Source organism: Balaenoptera physalus (assembly GCF_965194825.1).
Source record: "Balaenoptera physalus genome assembly, chromosome: 5".
NCBI classification, from domain to species: Eukaryota; Metazoa; Chordata; class Mammalia; order Artiodactyla; family Balaenopteridae; genus Balaenoptera; species Balaenoptera physalus.
In genome coordinates this window covers 63,505,739-63,526,746 of record NC_138884.1, presented here as the reverse complement: position 1 = coordinate 63,526,746, position 21,008 = coordinate 63,505,739, and the positions used below count along the sequence as shown (strand labels likewise).

General features: G+C 34.5%; 1 protein-coding gene and 1 pseudogene across 3 annotated transcripts in view; both read right to left on the bottom strand.

Moving 5' to 3' along the window:
* The window catches only part of LOC309660868 (UDP-glucuronosyltransferase 2B17-like), a 29,737-nt pseudogene extending 18,132 nt beyond the window's left edge, over positions 1-11,605 (bottom strand). The window contains exon 1 of the transcript XR_014268390.1: positions 11,519-11,605. The product of XR_014268390.1 is annotated as a UDP-glucuronosyltransferase 2B17-like (transcript). The remainder of the gene's footprint in view (positions 1-11,518) is intronic.
* LOC309661780 (UDP-glucuronosyltransferase 2C1-like) overlaps positions 11,256-21,008 on the bottom strand; it is a 49,635-nt gene continuing 39,882 nt past the window's right edge. The window contains exons 7-8 of one of the 2 annotated variants that reach the window (XR_014264272.1): positions 20,827-20,974; positions 11,256-13,330 (exon numbers count right to left, since the gene is read on the bottom strand). The gene's annotated coding sequence lies outside the window, so the exon portion shown is untranslated. Of the gene's footprint in view, positions 13,331-20,826; positions 20,975-21,008 lie in introns of those variants that run through there. The other variant, XM_082463823.1, reaches the window with a different exon arrangement.

Genomic DNA, 21,008 nt, shown 5'->3' with positions numbered 1-21,008 from the left:
AAGACACGAAAACAAAATATCTGTCAGATAAAAAATTAATGAAAAAGAAAATCCTCCAGGAATAGAGAGACTGCAATAAACAGAAAGTGCATCATTAAATCCATATAAATACAAAACTAAGGCTAAATGTTATTCGAAATTTTGGTCATGGACAAAATGTGTACGTTGTAAGTTTTGAACATGTTATAATGATAATACAGCAAACAAAAATTAAGATGTGATGTTTAAGTGACATGAATGGGAAGTTTAAAAGTGACTGCATAGTGAAAAGTCATTCTATATTGACAAAAATTAGAAATATTTAAAAAGTAATTATTCTAAACTCTAATGTAAATATTTGTACATAGAATTATAGGAAAATTTTAGTAAGAATTTATCTAATATTAAAAAACATCTATCCAACCATGGCAATTCTTTTAATTTTAATATAGCTTATTTTTTCCCAAGAATATATTTGATTTATTTGAAATACACTAAAATGATAAATATAATCACTTGCTGTTGAGAACATTTTTATTTATTTATAATCACAGCTAATCACCATGCACTACAAATATCCCTATAACTTATTCACTTCGAACTAAAAGTTTGTACCTTTTGACCAACATCTCTTCACTTCCCAAACCCCTAGACTCTAGTTACCACCAATCTGCTTTCAGTTTCTATGAATTTGACTTTTTAGATTACACATATAATTGATATCATACAGTATTTGACTTTCTCTGCCTGACATTTCACTTAGCAAAATGCCATGTTGCACAAATGGCAGGATTTCCTTCTTTCTTTTTGCTGAATAATATTCCTTTACATACATATACCACATCTTCTTTATCCATTTATCCATTGATGGATACATAGGTTGTTTTTATATCTTAGTTGTTATGAATAATGCTACAATGAACATAGAAATGCAGGTATCTCTTCCATATTCTGTTGTAATTTCCTTTAGATGTATACCCCAAAGTGGCATTGCTGAATGATGTAGTAGTTCTATTTTAAATTTTTGGAGGAACCTCCTTCCTATTTTCCATAGTGGTTACAGCAATTTACATTTCTACCAACACGCTTCTTCACTTCCTCACCAACATTTGTTATACCTTTTCTTTCGATCATGGCCATTCTAATAAATGTGAGGTGATATCTCATTGTGGTTTTGATTTGCATTTCCTGATGCTTACTGATGTCAAGTCCCCTTTCAAGTATCTGTTGGCCATTTGTACATCTTCTTTGGAAAAATGTCTATTCAGTAACTCTACTAATTTTTAAATTTTTCTTTACTTGAGTTATATGAGTTTTTATATATTTTGTATTTTAACCTTATCAGATATCTAATTTGCAAATATTTTCTCCCATTTTGTACATTTTCTTTCTTTTTGTAGATCATTTCTTTTGCTGTGCAGGAGCTTTTAAATTTGATGTAGCCCACTTGTTGATTTTTGTATTTGTTCCTTGTGCTGTCGTTGGCATATCCAAAAAATTGTTACAAAGACCCTTGTCAAGGAGCTTTTTTCCTCTATGTTTTCTTCCAGGAGTTGTATGGTTTCAGGTCTTATGTTTAAGTTTTTAATCCATTTCTAGTTAATTTTTGTAAGTGATGTAAGATAAGGGTCCAATTTCATTCTCCTATATGAGATTATCTAGGTTCCCCAGCACCATTTATTGAAGACACTACTGTTTTCTTATTGAGTATTCTTGGCTCTTTTGTCAAATATTTTTTTACCTTATATGTGAGAGTTTACTTTTGGACACTCAATCCTGTCCATTGGTCTATGTGTCTGTTTTTATGCCAGTACCATACTTTTAAAAGAACTGTAGTAGCTACAATTTAGGATTTGTGTTTCTATTTCTGTGCCCCTAAAGGCTTTAGAACCTGGTCACTCGACTCACCCTTTCCTGTTGAGAAACTCTTTCTAGCTGGGAAGTTCTCTCTTGGTGTTGAGTAATGCTGGCTTGGAAATGGGATGATACTGGTAGAATGAAACTGTCTTCATTCTGTTTTTTTTGTGATTATTCTCAGGAATTTTTAGTTCCACAGTGTTGCTAAAATTCCTTAAGTGTACTTTAGAGCTCTCCCAGAGATGTTTTTGTTTATGGATACTGTCGTGTCTAATTGTTGATCTTTGTCAAGGTACAGGGAGGCTGGGGTCTTCTATGTCTCCATTTGGATCTCACTGTCTCACACTCTTTACTTCACTGTCTTTCTCTTGTTTTCAATTAAAATATGCCAATATAGGATGTTTTTAATTAACAAGTAGAATGATCCTATTTTTATAAAAGTATTTCTATCTTTTTTTTCTAGTTATAAATTAGCACGAGGAAATACCTAAAGTAATATTTCTATACTGATGGTTATAGCTGCATGTGGAGAGTTAAGTGATTTTTAGTATTTCTTTGAGGTTGGAATCTATTACCCAGTAACAGTAGGTGAATCTAAATACTTTCATAGAATTTGAGAAGTGTAAGACAATCATATTTGATGTTAGTTATGTCCTAGTGATTATGTAAAAGTAGTCAATTTAACAGAATGACACAATTTACTCCTTTTAAAATACCGACGCTTCTCAGAAAAGAATATAGTCTATACTCACGAAGGGTTGTTAATAACTGTGTTCAAAGTGTTAAGGAGATTGAAACTCGTAATTGTGTGCAAGTTTAATTCGACAGCTGCCCTTTTGGCTTTTATACAAGCAATATTATCATGCTGATCACCAAACAGGGGAACTCCCACCATAGGGACGCTGTGGTAAATAGCTTCATAGATCCCATTGGTTCCACAGTGAGTAAAAAAAGCCCTGGTTTTGGGATGACCTAAAAATAAAATGTATATCATTAGTAAGAGTTTCAGATACAGAAAATCATGACACTTTTATAAATCATTAATTCAATTAGGTAGCATCTTCTGCATAATTCTGTGCCATGAGGCCATATATAAATTCCTATAGGCTCTAAAGAAAGCAGCAATTAATTATTCCAGGCTAAGGAGCAATTAGTAATTCCAGCAATTAAGTCATTCCACACCTGTGAAAAGTTTGTGCAGAGTTAACCGATGGAGAGTACTTGACATTGGACAAGTTGCTAGGGTGAGAATACTTTAATAAAAAGGAATGGAGGGATTTAAGAAAACAAACGCTTGCCTTAATAGGGAAAGGGAGTTGAGATGTGCAGGGTTTCAATGTGAGAATGTTGGCATAACAGGCTAGAAAGATCGACCTTGGCAAGTTTATGTAGTACTCTGTTTTAAAAATTGGATTTTGAATTGATTATAAGTAATTTGGACCGTTTATAATATTGCAGATGGTGAAATGGCTTATCAGATTGATTTTTCAAATAGCTACTGTGGGAAAAGTGAAGAGAGGAGGAAGATAATGGATACAGAAAGCCAGGAGGGTGCTGCAATATTCTATACAAAAGATAATGAGAGCCTGATGTAAAGGTACTTTCTCTGGCTCTGATTCTGAGGAGGGAGAGATTGTATCATAAACGGAAGAATTATAAATACCATATTTATGTTAGTGCTTGACAAAGATTCCAGTTTTGACCAAACTCTAGTCAGGTTCCTCTGAACTCTCTTTTCAAGTAGACCCTGATTTGGGGGCTTTTTGTTTATCTCTGCATTGTGCAATTTTAGCAACCATCCTTCTAAGTCAGTTTAGCTAGATTCTCCCAGTACTGATACCTGATCACTCTTTTTAGCTGTTGCTTCCTCTTTCACCATCCACCAAGCAATGGCTGATCACCCTGGCCTGCCGTCAACAAGAATCAGATTAGGTTAGTTTTGCCAGCGTCTTCCCTTGACCCTGATGTTTCCTCTTAGTAGTTTTCCATCCACTGACCTCCCTCTCTGCACTTTGGTTATACATTTCCCACTTTTCTTTCTGCATTCAGAGTTTAGTCCAATCTCTCTGTCTTACTGTAAAAGTCCATTGCAGTAGTAACTGTACTTATCATGGTGGTCTTGACTAAAGTGTGTCTTACAGTCTTTAACAAGTGTCATGAATAAGTTTTTCTTTAACAAGCTCGAGAAGAAATGTGAAGAAGAAATTAAGTTTTATTTTCTTATTCTGAATACAAATTATCTGTTATTGAGTAATCATTCAGATTATTCCTCATTCATAATTAAGCAAAATTATTTAATTTGGCTTCTCTTTGGTCTTATCAAGAAGATCATTCTGTGGAATCCATCCAGATAGCCGGGTATTTGCTCCTAGTGTTTCTGGTTTCTTTTCCTGTATTATCTCCACAGAACCTGCTAAGACAAGTGCATTTACTCTATTGGAAGATTTTTAGAATCACATCCCATCAGAAGGAGGCAGTTAACTTAGAATTAATAAGGTTTGATGACTCCAGGTAATACACAAGCAAACTGAGGTCCTAGGTGATTAAGTAATGAATGTTTTTAAACCATTGACACCACAACAGTGTTTTCAAATGCTTGCAATAATCCTAGTCGATAGGCTATCATCATCAGTTTAATTCTAACTTGTAGATGAAGATAAAAGACAATCTGTATCTGAAACAAGTGTATATTGGTATTACTAGGCCATTCTGGTAAAGTGGATTTTTGAAACAAAGTTTTCAGAGGCAAAGGGAAGGAATGTCATTTACCTCACTAAGAAATTGTTAGGGCTTTGATCTTTGTTATATACTTGGTAGTAACTTAGAATCAAGTATTGCCTTTTTTATTATAGTAAAATATACATAATGATGTCTATCATTTTAAAGTATTGTAAGTATAGAATTTGGTGGCACTAAATATATCCACAATGATGTGTAACCATAAGCACTATCTATACCCCAAATGTTTTCATCTTCCCTACATAAACTCTGTATCATTAAGCAATAATTCCCTAATTCCCCTACTCTCTAGCCCCTGGTACCTCTATTCTACTTTCTGTCTCCATGAATTTGTCTAATCTAGGTATCTGATATAAGTGGAATCATACAGTATTTGTCTTCTGACAACATTATTTCACTTAGCATTATGTCTTCAAGGTTCATGTATGTTGTAGCATATCAGAATTTCCTTTCTTTTTAAGGCTGAATAATATTCCATTTTGTGTGTATATCACATTTTCTTTATCCATTCATTTTGGTATTGTGAATAATGTTGCTGTGACCATTGTTGTACAAATATCTGTTTGAGTCCCTGATTTCAATTCCTCTTCATAAATAGTCAGGATTAGAATTACCGGGTCATATAACAGCTCTATGTTTAACTTAGTGAGGAACAACAAAAATGTTTTTCAGAGCAGATGCATCATTTTGCACTCTTATGAGTATAATAGAGAAGAACAAATTTTACTTTAATCTTTCTGTTCTGTTTCCTGTGTTGGTCATGCTGGCTCTCCACCTTTTGTGAAATAATGTTGCTTACAGACTGAAATGTACAGGATAGCCTATTCTCAAGGCTCTGACCTTTAAGAGTCCATTAATATAGAGATAAAAGTTGCAGAACAGAAAACAATATTTGTCTTGTTGGAGGTTTACAGGAACATCGTGACCTGACCTACTTGGAGAGTGGCAAGAACAAAGTACAGTCCTACATCAAGAAGTTTGCAACGACTAACCACACACCTCTCTTACCTTGCCTTTAAAAGTGCTTTGTTGAAACCCTTATGAGAGTTCAGGGTTTTCTGGGCACAAGCCACCCACCTCCTTCGTGGACTTGCAGTAAACCTTTCTCTGCTCCAAACTCCTATGTTTTGGTTTGTCTGGACTCACTGTGCATCAGGTATACAAACTTGCATTTGGTAACAGAAGTGTAACGCACAAGGTCCTATTTCTCCACATTCTCACCAACCCTTGCTGTTTTCCTTTTATTTATTTTTTATAATAGTATCTTTTGATGCACAAAAGTTCTGCATTTGATGAAGTCCAATTTATTTACTTTTTCTTTTATTGTTTGTGCTTTTGGTGCCATACCTATGAAATCATAGCAAAATACAATGTGATGAAGTTTTCCCTTAGGATTTTCTTGTAAAAGTATTATATTTTTACTTCTAAAGTTTGTCTCTGATCCATTTTGAGTTAATTTTTTTAAGGTAAGTGTCCAACTTTATTCCTTTGCATGTGGATATCAAGATTTTACAAGCACTATTTGTTGAGAAGACTGTCTTTCCCCACTGAATGGTCTTGCATCCTTGTTGAAAATCAATTGCCCATACGTGTGAGGGTTAATTTCTACTTTGTCTTCTATTCTATTGGTTTATATGTCTGCCCTTTTCCCATTACCACACTGTTAATTTACTGTAGGTTTATAGTAAATTTCTAACTTCAGTGTTTGAAAGTGTGAGTCCTTTAACTTTGTTGTTTTTCAGGATTGTTTCGTCTATTTGTGGTTCTTGTAGTTCCATATGAGGTTGAGGATTGGATTTTTTTATTTCTACAAAAAGGCTGTTAGAGTTTTGATAGGCATTGCATTAAATCTGTAGATTGTTTTGGATAGTGTTGACATCTTAACCATGTTAAGTATTCCTATCATGAGCATACATAGGGTGAGTTTCCATGTATTTAGGTATTCTTTAATTTCTTGCAGCAATAATGTTTTGTGGGGAATTCCCTGGCGGTCCAGTGGTTAGGGCCCTGAGCTTCCACTGCAGGGGGCACAGGTTCGATCCCTGGTTGGGGAACTAATATCCTGCATGCCACGCAGCACAGAAATAATAATAATAATAATGTTTTGTGGGTCTCATCATGCAAATGTTTTACCTCCTTGGTTAGATTTATTCTTAAGTATTTAATTTGTTTTGTTGCTCTAGTAAATGGAATTTTAAAAATTTCATGTTCAGAGTGTTCACTGACCCTGTGTGTCAACAAAACTGATTTTTGCTGTTAATCTTGTATTATGCACCTTAGTTAAGTTTGATTATTATCCCTAGTAGCTTTCTGTGAATTCTTTGAGATTTTCTATGTATAGTATCATGTCATCTGCAAATACACATTGCTTTACCTCTCTCATTCCAATGTGGATGCATTTTTATTTCTTTTTCCTGTGTCATTCCTATGCTAGAACTTCTGGTATAAGGTTAAATAGCAGCAGTGAAACAATACAACCTTGTATTTTTCCTGATCTTAGGAAGAAAGCTTTCAGTTTACACCACTGAGTATGATATAAGCTGTGGGTTTTTCAAAAGTATCCTGTATCATATTGACGACTTCTCCCTCTATTCCTAAGTTTCTTGAGAGTTTTCATCAAAAGAATGTTGGATTTTCTCAACTTCCTTTGCTGTGTAAGTTAAAATGATCATTTGTTTGTTTGTTTGTTTTTCCCTTCATTATATTCATGGGCTGTATTATATGGATTGATTTACATTTGCTGAACCACCTTTGCACAAATAGAGTAAGTATCATTTTGCTATGGTGAATACTCCTTTCAATATTCTAGTGGATTTGATCTGCAAATATTTTCTTGAGTATTTTAATATCCATATTTAGAAATGATCATGGTCCGTAATTTTATTCTTTTGTGGTGTCTTTATCTGGCTGTTGGGAAAACTAGTAAAGTAGTCTTGTTTAGGCTTCAGAGGCAAAAGAAGGCCTCTGACCGACTTGTGACCCTGCCTGGACTGCATGCCTGCTTGCACACCTAACAATTGTTACTAACAAGTCAAGCAGCAAGAACAATAAGAAAGGGAGTGGGTCTTGGAATTTCTTGAGCCCTGGGGACCTGGCTAGTCCCCTGGGGTCTAGAAAATCTTGTGACTCTTATGGTGAAATCAACAGCATTGTTACAGTTGAACCAGAGCTGCATTTTTGCATGCAAACTGATGACATCAGTTTGTGGCTGGAATTATAAATGGAAGCCCCCAGAAGTACAATTTGAAGTTTCACCCCTGAGGTGGACGCACCGCCTGGGACCCTTCCCAGCTGGGACTCCAGATTACTGTTACTCGGGATTTCCCAGCTGCTGTTTGAATCTGGATGAAGGTGTCGGCCCAATCCGGTGATGTATACTCTGTTATGTCTTTCTAATACTTTTATTCATCCCCTTCTAATGACTGTATATTGAAATTAAGTTAAATCATCTACTTTTAAAGAAATTAATTAAATCTGTTCAGTTGTGTGAGACGAGTGGTTATTTTGCCGGTGAGTCCAACGAACCTTGAAACTGAAAGCAGGTTTCGGCAATACACACGCTTTCATATCAGGTAAATCTAGCCTCACAGCATTATTTAATGTTTCCTTCTTTTCACTTTTTTTGGAATATTTGAAATGGATTACTTAATCATTTAATTATATAAATGTTTGATAGAACTTGCCAGTGATGCTATCTCTCCAAGACTTTTCCTTTTTGGTAGGTTTTGATTACTATTTCAGTCTCTTAATTTGATATAGGTCTGTTGAAATACTCTATTTCTTGTTTAGTCAGTGTAAGTAAATTGAGTTTTTCAAGGTATTTATCCACGTCTTCCAGGTTGTCTAACTTTGTTGTGCAATTTTTGATAATATCGTATTTTCTTCCAGTTTTGTTGATATATAATTGACATACAGCACTAAGTTTAAGTTGTATAGCATTATAATTTTACTTACATACATTATGAAATGATTATCACAATAAGTGATAAGTGAATAAGTGAATATCCATCATCTTATGTAGGTACAAAATTAAAGAAATAGAAAAAAAATTTCTTGACATGAGAACTCAAGATTTACTCTCAACAATTTTCATATATAACACACAGCAGTGTTTATTTATGATGTATATTGCATTCCTAGTACTCATTTATCGTATAACTGGAAGTTTGAAACTTTTAACCACCTTCCTCCAATTGTCCCTTCCCCAAGCCCCTGCCTCTGGTAACCACAAATCTGATCTGTTTTGCCATGAGGTTGTTTTTTCTTTTCTGTTTTGTAGTATAACTAACCGACAACACTATGTTAGTTCTTGTTACACAATACAGCTATTTGGTATTTCTATACCTCTCAAAATGATCATCACGATAAGTCTAGTTACAACATGTAAAGCTATTGCAAAGTTATTGTCTTATTCCCCACACTGTATTTAGCAAAATACATACATATATATGTGAAAATACATGATTATTTTAAGTTGCTGATCTCTTAAGTTCAAGTGCATTTTAACAACCTTGCATTTTTACTTCCCTCACCACACTTACTATTTTTGACATCATATTTTAAACCTTTTAGTTTCATGTATCTCTTAACTACTTATTATGAGTATACATGATTGTATTACTTTTGTGTTTTAACCTTCCTTCTAGCTTTATACCTGGCTGATTTACTAACTTTACTATATATTTGCCTTTACCAATTTTTCCTTTTGTGATTTTCATGTTTCTAGTTGTGACCTTTTCTCTCTCAGAAAAGTCCCCTTAACATTTCTTGTACACCTGGTTTGGTGGTGCTGAACTCTTTAACTTTTGCTTGCTTGTAAAACTTTTGATCTCTCCATCAAACATGAATGAGAGCCTTGCTGGTGAGAGTATTCCTGGTAGTAGGTTTTCCCCTTTCATCATTTTAAATATTATATATTGTGCCACTCCCTTCAGGTCTGCAGTGTTTCTGCTGAAAAGTTAGCCAATAGGCTTATGGGAGTTTCCTTGTAAGTAACTTGTTCCTTTTCCCTTGCTGCTTTTAAAATTTTCTCTTAATTTTTGCCATTTTAATTGCAATGTGTCTTGGTGTGGTCTTCTTTGGGTTGATCCTGTTTGGGATTGTCTCTGCTTCCTGCAACTAGATGACTGTTTCCTTTCCCAAGTTAGGGAATTATATCTATTATGTCTTCAAATATGTTCTCTGCCCCTTTCTGCCTCTCTTCTCCTTCTGGGAGACCTATAATGCAAATATTAATGTGCTTGATGTTGTCACAGAAGTCTCTTAAACTGTCTTCCTTTCTTTTTATTCTTTTTTCTGTTCAACTTCAATGATTTCCACTACTTTGTATTTCAGCTCGCTGATCGATGTCTCTGTATCATCTAATCTACTGTTGATTCTTTCTGGTGTATTTATCATTTCAGTTATTGTATTGTTCATCTTTGTTTTGTTCTTATTTATATTTTCTAATTTTTTGCTAAAAACTTCTACCTTCTCACTCTGTTTATTTAATCTTCTCCCCAGTTTTTCTGAACATCTTTACAATCATTACCTTGAACTCTCTATGGGGTAGATTGCCTATGTCCACTTCCTTAGTTCTTTTTCTGGGGTTTTATGTTGTTGCTTCATTTGCAACATATTCCTCTGTTGCCTTATTTCACCCAACTTGCTGTTTTTATTTTTATGTATCAGAAGGTTGGTTACATTTCCTGACCTTGGAAAAGTGGCCTTTTGTATTAGATATCCTATCCATCCAAGCAGTGCACCCTCATCCGGTCACCAGACTTAGATGCTCTAGGGGTACCTGTATTTGGGCTACCTGTGTCCTCTTGTTGTGGCAGATTGATTACTATGAGCCCTTAGCTCTTCTGAAAGTACTCTCCACTGGCCTTTAAGGCCATTGTTTTGGGGGCATGGCTTCCTGGTGCCAGAGCCCTGGTCTGGGGAGCCTAATGTTTGTTGGGCTTGAACTATGCACTCCTTGGGGACAACCTTTGCTAATTTGCTCACTTGGTGGTATGAGTCTTGACTATACCACTTCTTCATCCCCCCTATCTGTCTCACTGTGGGAAGAGGTAAGCTGAGGTATTCTTACTCTCCCATCTTGGCTACACCTCCTTCATATCCTCTTATAAAATTTTTATCTTTGAAAAGCCATTAGTAATCTCCCTAGATTCATTTCTCATTTTAAAATTATTTGCATCTACTTTTTTTTTCTCTCTGGCAGTTTAGCTAAAAGTTTGATAATTTTGCTGACCTTTCCAAAGAACCAGGTTTAGGTATTATTGATTTTCTCTGTTTTTTTTTTTTTTTTTTTCATTCTGTTTATCTCTGCTCTAACTCCATTATTTTTTTCCTTCTGCTATCTTTAGGTTTAGTTTGCCTTCTTTTTATAGTTCTTTAAAGTATAATATTAGTTTATTGATTTTTAGATCTTTCTTCTTATTTAATGTAGGCACTTGCACCTATAAATTCCTCTCTGAGTCCTGCTTCTCTACATCTATTGATTTGGACTGTTGTGTTTTCATTCATTAAAAAAAATATTTTCCAATTACTATTTTTTTTCAGATTTTTTTTAAGTTTATGTTTTAGAATACATTTACATTCACAGAAAAATTGCAGAATTTCCATAAACCCCACACCCAATTTCTGCTATTACAAGCATCTAACATTAGTATGGTACACTTGTTTTTTTTTTAAGGTTTTTATTTATTCTTGAATTTTATTTTATTTATTTTTTTATACAGCAAGTTCTTATTAGTTATCTATTTTATACATATTAGTGTATATATGTCAATCCTAATCTCCCAATTCATCCCACCACCCCTCGCCCCCATGTCCATATGTTTGTTCTCTACATATGTGTCTCTATTTATGCCTTGCAAACCAGATCATCTGTACCATTTTTCTAGATTCCACATATATGCGTTAATATATGATATTTGTTTTTCTCTTTCTGACTTACTTCACTTTGTATGACAGTCTCGAGGTCCATCCACATACCTACATATGACCCAATTTCATTCCTTTTTATGGCTGAGTAATATTCCACTGTATATATGTACCACATCTTCTTTATCCATTCATCTGTTGATGGGCATTTAGGTTGCTTCCATGACCTGGCTATTGTAAATAGTGCTGCAATGAACTTTGGAGTGCATGTGTCTTTTTGAATTATGGTTTTCTCTGGGTATATGCCCAGTAGTGGGATTGCTGGATCATATGGTAATTCTATTTTTAGTTTTTTAGGGAACCTCCATACTGTTCTCCATAGTGGCTGAATCAATTTACATTCCCACCAACAGTGCAAGAGGGTTCCCTTTTCTCCACACCCTCTCCAGCATTTGTTGTTTGTAGATTTTCTGTTGATGCCCATTCTAACTGGTGTGAGGTGATACCTCATTGTAGTTTTGATTTGCATTTCTCTAATAACTAGTGATGTTGAGCAGCTTTTCATGTGCCTCTTGGCCATCGGTATGTCTTCTTTGGAGAAATGTCTATTTAGGTCTTCTGCCCATTTTTGGACTGGGTTGTTTGTTTTTTTAATATTGAGCTGCATGAGCTGTTTATATATTTTGGAGATTAATCCTTTGTCTGTTGATTCATTTGCAAATATTTTCTCCCATTCTGAGTGTTGTCTTTTCATCTTGTTCATAGTTTCTTTGCTGTGCAAAAGCTTTTAAGTTTCATTAGGTCCAAATGAATTGTTTCATTTATTTATTTTTGTTTTTATTTCCATTACTCTAGGAGGTGTGTCAAAAAAGATCTTGCTGTGATTTATGTCAAGGAACATTCTTCCTATGTTTTCCTTTAAGAGTTTTATAGTGTCCAGTCTTACATTTAGGTCTTTAATCCATTTTGAGTTTATTTTTGTGTATGGTGTTAGGGAGTGTTCTAATTTCATTCTTTTACAAGTAGCTGTCTAGTTTTCCCAGCACTGCTTATTGAAGAGACTGTCTTATATACATTGTATATCCTTGCCTCTTTTGTCATAGATTAGTTGACCATAGGTGCATGGATTTATCTCTGGGCTTTCTATCCCGTTCCATTGATCTATATTTCTGTTTTTGTGCCAGTACCATACTGTCTTGATTACTGTAGCTTTGTAGTATAATCTGAAGTCAGGGAGCCTGATTCCTCCAGTTCAGTTTTTCTTTCTCAAGATTGCTTTGGCTATTCGGGGTCTTTTGTGTTTCCGTACAGATTGTGAAATTTTTTGTTCTAGTTCTCTGAAAAATGCCAGTGGTAGTTTGATAGGGATTGCATTGAATCTGTAGATTGCTTTGGGTAGTATAGTCATTTTCACAATGTTGATTCTTCCAATCCAAGAACATGGTATATTTCTCCATCTGTTTGTATCATCTTTAATTTCTTTCATCAGTGTCTTATAGTTTTCTGCATACAGGTCTTTTGTCTCCTTAGGTAGGTTTATTCCTAGATATTTTATTCTTTTTGTTGCAATGGTAAATGGGAGTGTTTTCTTAATTTCACTTTCAGATTTTTCATCAGTGTATAGCAATGCAAGATATTTCTGTGCATTAATTTCATATCCTGCTACTTTACCAAATTCATTGATTGGCTCTAGTAGTTTTCTGTAGCATCTTTAGGATTCTCTATGTGAAAGTATCATGTCATCTGCAAACAGTGACATCTTTACTTCTTCTTTTCTGATTTGGATTCCTTTTATTTCTTTTTCTTCTCTGATTGCTGTGGCTAAAACTTCCAAAACTATGCACAACTCCAGTTTTTCAGAGCTTTGCACAAACTCTTCTAACTCCTGTGAGGGAAACAGTCTTTGTTATATGAAAGTTGATAGTTCCAAGAATAAGTCATACACTTTTCTCAAGGTGTCTGAATTATTAGAACACTTCTGTTTTTTCATATGTTTATCATTTCAGTGTACAAAATATGACCTGAAATCACTGGTTATTAGACAAATTGAAAATGACTTAAATTGGATGTTCCCTTCAGCATGATAGAGCGGTGTGTGTGTGTGTGTGTTTACAAATTACTGACTACATGTTATCTTCTGCCATGTGCAGAGCTCTTTACATGTATCATTTAACTTAGATATATGGGAATCCTAAGAGATATTTATACATTTGCAAATGAGAAAGCTATCTCAGTAAGGTTAAGTAATTTGTCCAAGTCTACACAGCAGTATCTGGCAGAGCCAAATTTCTAAGTTAAGCTTGTTGATTGTAAAGCCAATGACTATATTCAGTACTCTCTATTGCCTTCCAAAACCCTCTCCACAATGTTCCAAATGAAGAACATTTGATTCCTGCTTTAAGTTAAATAGTTCTGGTGCTTCACTTTATATTTAGTTTTGGATGCTAATAAGATTATCATTCATTTTTCTGCTGAATCACAGTCAGTATAATGACATAATTTTGGTATATTTACTTTATTATGTTTTCTAAATTTCAGTTTTCTTTTATTTTGGTTATATTTTCTCTTTGTATAAGCTTCCATAAACACATTTAGAAATAAGGTAGCCATATAAATTCCTGACCAGATAAGACATGCAGAAAGAACTATAATGAATACTCTGAGGCTGACAGTAATATAATAGAATTATATGGCTTTCCATTAAAAATAAAAATATCATATTTAATCATTGCTGAAGTAAAAAATGATCCTTTCATCCTATGTTTAACTACTGACAAAACTAAAACTAAGTCAACTAAATAAGAGAAGGAAAAATATGTGTGAGTCTTGAAAGGGAAAGACAGGGAAGAGATTTATATTAAGAAATTGACTCACATGATTATGGAGTTTGGAAAGTTTAATCTGCAGAATAGGCCATGAGGCTGGAGACTCAGAGAAGAGCCTTGCTCTAGTTCAAGTCTGAAGGCTGTCTACTGGCAGAATTCTTTTTTGCTTGGGAGCATTCAGTCTTTTGTTCTATTCAGGTCTTCAACTAATTGGGTGAGGCTCACCCACATAATGGAGAGCAATTTGTTTACTCAAGGTCCACATATTTAAATGTTAATGTCATCCAAAAATACCCTCACAGAAACTTCCAGAATGATGTTTGGCTAAATAGCTGGGTGCCTGGCCCAGGCAAGTTGACACATAAAATTAAACATCACACTATATTTTACATGGATTGACTTAATATGTAAAGCTATCAATCTCTTTAAATTTCTTTTCATTTATGGCATTTTTCTTGACAAATTGGCACATATTTTAAAATTTATATAAAAATTACATTTTCATGAATAATGAATGAACTTTGAAAAAGAAAAGGAAATACTGGAGACTACTTCATCAGATAATAATGCAGAATACAAAATGAAGGCTACTGAATTGCTAACAGACTAAGTGAACCATAGAATAATGTAGTTAGGATAGAAAGAGACCCATGAGTATGTGAAAGCCCCATTTATGCTAAAAATGGTATCACAATTCACTGGGACAATCAGTGAGGAAAATCCATACTGAGTGGATTGTTTATCAGGTAGTGGTATAACAATATATTCATTATTCAGACAAAGCAGGGAGATGAATATTTACCTCCTAGCATGTATTAATAAAAAAATCTGAATGCATTAAATATATCATGTTAAACTATAATGCTATACATTTAAAAATAAAATATAAGAGAATGTCTCTTTAACCTCAGAAAAGATACAAATATTTTAAATGAGACTTTGAAAAGTACAAATCATAAGGTATTAAAGGATGGATTTGATTACATCAAATTTGGCAGTTTATGTTTAAAAAGGAAATTAGAGGTAATATTAACAAATATATGAAGTCATAGGAGAAGATATCTGCAATGGCTACATCAAGGATTAATACTTAGATATTCTATGCTATGGAAAGAATTTGTATTTCTTGCAAAAAAAGTTAGAATATCCAAAATAATGTACTAAGTATATGAATTTCAAAGAGGGAAAATAAGAATAACTAATAAGTTTCTGAAAAGATGGTCAGCTTTGCTATTACAGAGAATACAAATAAAATTCAGCAATGTAATATCACTTTACCTCTTTGAAACTGACAAATAGAATAGTATCAAGGTGTAGATAAAATGTGGAAGATGTGACCACCTATGCACTCCTGATGAAACAACACATTTGTACAGATATTCAGTGAAGTTAAATGTACAACACAATTAAATATGCCAATAACCCATGATACTATAATTTAATCACACTATTGTATATAAATCTCAAATATATGCCTAGCTTTGCAATTTTTCCTCCTAATATTCTCTGTTGTAGGATGGAGATGGGGACACCTAATTACCCTTTGTGAGGAATAAATAAAATGTGATAAATACATAAACCAAAACTCTGCAACTCTCACAATGAATGAAATGGATTTACAAATAGAAACTTGGATATATTTGAAAAAAATCATAGAGTAATAATAAAAAGAAAATGTGAATTATAGTATAAAACAATTTACATAATTATAAAACTCAAATCAATACTATATATAGTTTGAAGATCCACAGTATCTGTGTAAATTGAAGTGAGATGATAAATATTAAATGCATTTGACTGGGTGCCTACTGGTTATGGGGTAATTAAAAAAAGAAGATAAAGAAAAAAAATGTAAGAAAATAAATCAAAAGAGATGTCAGCTATGGGCTGATTATTGTATGGCATGAATTGAGAGAATGATTAATACATTCTGAGGCTCTGAAATTAAAAAAAGAAAACCCCAAATTCCATAATTCCACAAACTTACGTTTTGGTGTTCAAAATCAAATTGACATCTTTTTCATGTTGTAGTGGAATCTGAATACATGTATCATATTGAAAATTCTATAATAGATCATGTGACAAATAGTGCTACTGGCACAAACATTACTGAGTAATAATCTATTTTTTTTTTTTTTAGAATATTTCAAAGTGTTTTTTTTTACATTTATTTATTTATTTATTTATTTATTTTTGGCTGTGTTGGGTCTTCGTTTCTGTGCGAGGGCTTTCTCTAGTTGCGGCAAGCGGGGGTCACTCTTCATCGCGGTGCACGGACCTCTCACTATCACGGCCTCTCCTGTTGCGGAGCACAGGCTCCAGACGCGCAGGCTCAGCAATTGTGGCTCACGGGCCCAGCCGCTCCGCGGCATGTGGGATCTTCCCAGACCAGGGCTCGAACCCGTGTCCCCTTCATTAGCAGGCAGACTCTCAACCACTGCGCCACCAGGGAAGCCCAATAATCTATTTTGAAGTGATAATTTTAAGGTTTAGATTGTGATTCAATGTCAGTTTGAGATAAGTATTTCTTGTCCTGTGTGAATAAATATTATTGTTGGAATTAGGCTGGCGATAAAAGCATATGAGATTGTTGTTTTACATAGGATGGATATATATTTTGTAAATGCTGGAGTTTATAATTGTAAATGTTATTATAATTGGAATTGTTAATATGAATAGTGTGACTAGTGTGAAGGAGGTAAATAAGTTTATTACTTTTATTTGGAGGGACATTTTTCACTCCTCTCTCCAACCTTTTCCTACATCTTCCTTGCAGGGAAAAGATGAAAGTCTGAGTCTTACTGCAGATTCCTAGTTGGGTCACATTCCTTAGAGGACTGTTGTGCTGAGTGTTATAAGAACACACATACATGATTAACTGTGATTCTCCCTCTACTTCTTCAGTAGATGGGGCTAAAAGTTTAAGAAGAAAAGACCCTGTTCCAAAGATGGGTCTTCAATGCTGCTTTTTCCTTTTAATGTTTACATTGATCTCATTAATTTGACATAGCTGCCTGACATTGATAAGATTTTGGCTCAAGGGAAGAAGCAGCTGTGTACACTTTGAGTTTAACAAAATGATCCAGGCTAATTTACCAGAGAGCTCTGCAGACGGATTAAGGCACAAATGTAGTTAACAAAGGGCTCGCACTTATATATCATCTGTCATTGTACATACTCTAACTCAGAAACAGAACACAAATGTGGTTACTGTTTGTGGAAAGGTTCAAGTTTTACACTTTCTCCCATCATATTCCTTTCTATTAGAGCCTCAAACCTCACGATTACTTTACTTGTCACTCTCTTTATGTGTTACTTTGCACATTCACATCGACTCATATTTGTATGTAAATGTAGATACAGTGTACTTTAGTATCTGCTTTTTTTAAAAAGATTTATTTATTTTATTTTATTTTTGGTTGCATTAGGTCTTAGTGGCAGCACGCGGGATCTTCATTGAGGCATGCAGGATCTTTCCTTGCGGTGCGTGGGTTCTTCATTGGGGCATGTGGGCTTCTCTCTAGTTATGGTGTGCGGGTTTTCTCTCTCTAGTTATGGCACGTGGGCTCCAGAGTGCGTGGGCTCTGTAGTTTGCGGCACGGCAGGCTCTCTAGTTGAGGCGCGCGAGCTCAGTAGTTGTGGTGCACAGGTTTAGTTGCCCTGCGGCATGTGGGATCTTAGTTCCCTGACTAGGATCAAACCCGCGTCCCCTGCACTGTTAAGGCGGATTCTTTACCACTGGACCACGAGGGAGGTCCCTAGTATCTGCTTTTTATAGTTAGGGATATTATTGAAAATCTTCTGGAAATATTCTAATACCACAATTAATCATGTGAATTATTCAAACAATTAATGTTGTGAAAATGCTTGCTATATTAAAGAACCCCCTTACAGCTGTCATAAACTTAGGAATCGTTTTTTTTTTCCATGAGTGTGAGAGCATGTCATTATTGGACTGCAGAGATGTGATTATGCTTTTGTAGTGTCCCCAGGGTCCTAGTGTTCTCTGATGGGTGGAGACAGGGGAAATAAGATCCACTGGAAATACTTCAAAGTTCTTACACTTTCTGGACATCCTTAAAGTTCATACAAAAAAAATCAGTTAGATCCTTGGTGATATATAGTTGGTAAAATAAATAAATGCACAAATTCACACAAACACACATTATATATACATGTATGTGTGTTACTGGGTCAATAATAAGGCAATAGGAGAATTCTGAATATTTTTGAATTATTAAATATAACAAATATACTTATAAATAAGTCTCACACTATCCTAACAGGGCATAGACCTTTTATCAAAAATTATGAAATAAAATAAAAAAGGCTCAGAATATTTAAGTGATTGCTTTCTGAGCAGAAACAATGGCTTAGAACAATGTAGAATGGATATCCAATATCATTTAACTTGTCAAAATATTAATGTACATATTCATATAACAGGATAAAGTAAAAAATTCTGTTTCATGATTTAAAAATTCCTCCAAATTCTCAACCTCTTCAATGAGTATTCCATATATTTCCTGACCTTACCTGAAACTCAGGTCTTGCCCTATAATCCTTTAAGTATACTCAATCATTCTACCCTACCTACATCAAACAGGGTCCAGACAGAGTCTTAATGTGTGTCCTGCTTTCTTCTGACTGCCATTTCCAACCGTTTCATTTTCTCTGCTTTTAAAAAATATCCTTATCTTTATGTCTTTACTCTGTACCGTCAACTACTCATGTTCTCTAATGCCAACTGTCAGGCTGTCAGGAGCAACACCTGTTCACAAAAGCCTTAGACATTTGGATTATAGTCTCCTGTTGACCCCAATTTCTTTTTTAATGTTTACAATAAACAGCCAATACAAAGTCATGTCTTCTTATTCATTGACATCCCTAATTTAAAACCACTTCTTATGGAAAAGGCAAAACTGTGGAGGAAGTAAAAATAGTGATTTCTAAAGATTTAGGGGCAGGGAAGGATGAAGAAGTGGAGCACAGAGGATTTTTAGGAGAGTGGAGATTCTGTATGAGAGTATAAGGGTAGATAACATGTCATTATACATTTATCAAAAGCTGGAATGTACAACACACAGAGTAAACCTTACTGTAAACCATGGACATTTGTTGATATTCACGTGGATGTTGGTTCATAAAGTGTAACAAATGTGCTGCAGGAGTGTGGGATATTGATGGTGAGGGAAGCTGTGTATGGAAGGGGGCTAGAAATAGGTGGGGACCCTCTGTATTTTGTGCTCAGCTTTGCTGTGAATATAAATGCCTCTAAAAATAGTCAATTAATTTTAAAAAACCCCACAAATACTGCATAGACCTGTCCTCTGAGATTGAAACAATGTATTTTATAGTTGCTTGCTAAACACTGCATTGTATCTTATTCAACATACCCATATATGAAACGATCATTTTCCCTCACAACTGCTCTCATTTACTTCACCTAAGTAAATGACAATATTCACTACTAAATTGCCCATACCAAAAAAGAAAATAAGTAAAGGGCTGACATATACAAAGAAACAAAAGCCAAGGATTAATTCTGGCACTCTCTCTTTTAATCTCCACCTTCAGCCTATCAGAAAACCCTATTGACTTTCTTTGTAAATACTTCCTAAATCTCTCCATTTATATTCAAATTGCTATCATATTGAAGTTTGGATCTTTATAATGACTTTCAGGAACTATTGCAACTGTATCTCAGCCCATTTCCCTGCTTTAAATCTTGCTCCATTCCAAACAATTCAATAGTCAAAATTTACGAAAGGGAACGCTATATCACATTACTGCTTAAAAATTATATGTTGATCCTCATTGACCTCAAATTTGAAGTGAAGAATACTTAGCATTGCCCCTTTGTTTTTTCACAACCTATCCTCCAATCATGTCTCCAGTCTAATTTCTCTCCTCTATTCAAATCAAACAGGTCATCATTACTGAATTTCTGCCAGAATTTTACTGGGCCATCTCATTTCTATTAGATCTTTTCTCAAAGTATTATAATTTCCCCACTATTGTCCATGTCTTAGACAAGATTATGCTAAATAACATGCAATTCCAAAATCTCAGTGGCTTCAAACAACAGCTTATTTCTTTCCCATGCCATATGTCCATCTAGTGAGCTGCAACTGTTACATATATTCTTTAACCAGGACTCAGGTTGACAGAGCAGCCATTCTGGAACACAGCCCATTGACATCACAGAAAAGAGAACTCTGGAGTAAGTGCTCCTGACAGTTAAGTGTTGGACCTGGAAGTGATACATGACACTTCAGCTCATACTCATTGCCTGGAGAGTATTGAACAATTGCGCTAAACTCAGGAGCTAGGGATTTTTATTGTTGTCAAATATCTGGCATATTTGATGAACATCATTAATGATTACCATGATAATGTTATTAATACTATGGTATTATTATACTCCAAGTGGATAATTCCCATTAATTCCTATGTCCAAGTTTTCAGATTGAAGATCAAATACTAAAAATAATAAACTAGAAATCATTCCAAGAGGTAAACACTCAAAGAGGCAATAATAAGTACATTTAGTTACCTTTAGCAGGGGCTTTTCAGGCTTGCAGTGCAGTCCTCCAACAAATTCAAGATTAGGTAATAAGGGTGAAGAAATTCAAAATCTCAGTAAGTTCGAATCAACCACATTTCAGCTTTCCCCATAATCTCACATAATGTGGTAGGTTTTCCTGAATAAAAATAAAGAATGATAGAGGGAAAACA